Here is an 883-nt window from a genome sequence, read left to right on the forward strand (position 1 = left end):
TTTTGATTGCTGTCAGTGTTTAGTTTCTGGTATTTTCATTTTACTTTCTTATTTCCATTTCAACAACAAAACCCCCAATTTCAAGTGCGTGTGTGGTGCTAGGATTCTGTCATAGACCTTGCCATTTGTTAGTTTGTTTTGTTTCCTTGTTTTTTCTTTTTTCCTGCATTCTAAGTAATTTAACTTGGAACCAAGTTACCATTCTCCGTGGGATCGACCTCGTATTTACATAAGCTATACTATAAATGGTTCGTGCACTTGCGAGAATTAAAGTTGCTATTTTTAATAACTCATTTTAGTTGTTAAGAATAGGACCAACAATATGTGCTACAATTAAAATTCAAGGCCTTGATGATGAGCAGATTAAGATGAGGCTATCCTCATTCAGTTTAAAAGATAAAGCTAAGTCTTGGTTATACTCTTTGCCTAATGCTTCAATTCATACTTAGGATGAGCTTTCTAATAAGTTTTTGCAGAAATTCTTTCCGGCTCAAAAGACTAACAAGATTAGAAAGGAAATTCTTGGTTTCACACAAAAGGAAGGAGAAGTTTTTCATGAATGTTGGGAGAGGTATAAGGAGATGGTAAGTTCTTGCCCACACCACAACATAGAGAGTTGGATGCAAATGCAATCTTTCTGTGAAGGTTTGCTTGATTCCGAAAGGATGATGGTAGATGCAACAAGTGGAAGAGGACTGATGAACAAAACAGCAAATGAGGCTTTTACTCTCTTTGCATCTTTGAGCGCTAACTCTCAACAATGAAACTACAATAGAGGAAGAGAAGCTCCTAAGAAAGCTGTGGTTTTTGAGGTAAGTACTAATAATGAGATTGCTGCAAAACTTGATGTGATGTGTTCTTTGCTTCAACAGGCAGTGATTAG

The 883-nt window shown here is 36.2% G+C and overlaps 1 non-coding gene across 1 annotated transcript; it reads right to left on the reverse strand.

Moving 5' to 3' along the window:
• Positions 1–503: 503 nt before the first annotated feature.
• On the reverse strand, positions 504–610 carry LOC117620433. The gene has a single exon (XR_004584770.1). It is a non-coding gene; the product is annotated as a small nucleolar RNA R71 (small nucleolar RNA).
• Between the last annotated feature and the right edge of the window lie 273 nt (positions 611–883).

The sequence above is a fragment of the Prunus dulcis genome, chromosome 2 (assembly GCF_902201215.1).
Source record: "Prunus dulcis chromosome 2, ALMONDv2, whole genome shotgun sequence".
NCBI lineage: Eukaryota > Viridiplantae > Streptophyta > Magnoliopsida > Rosales > Rosaceae > Prunus > Prunus dulcis.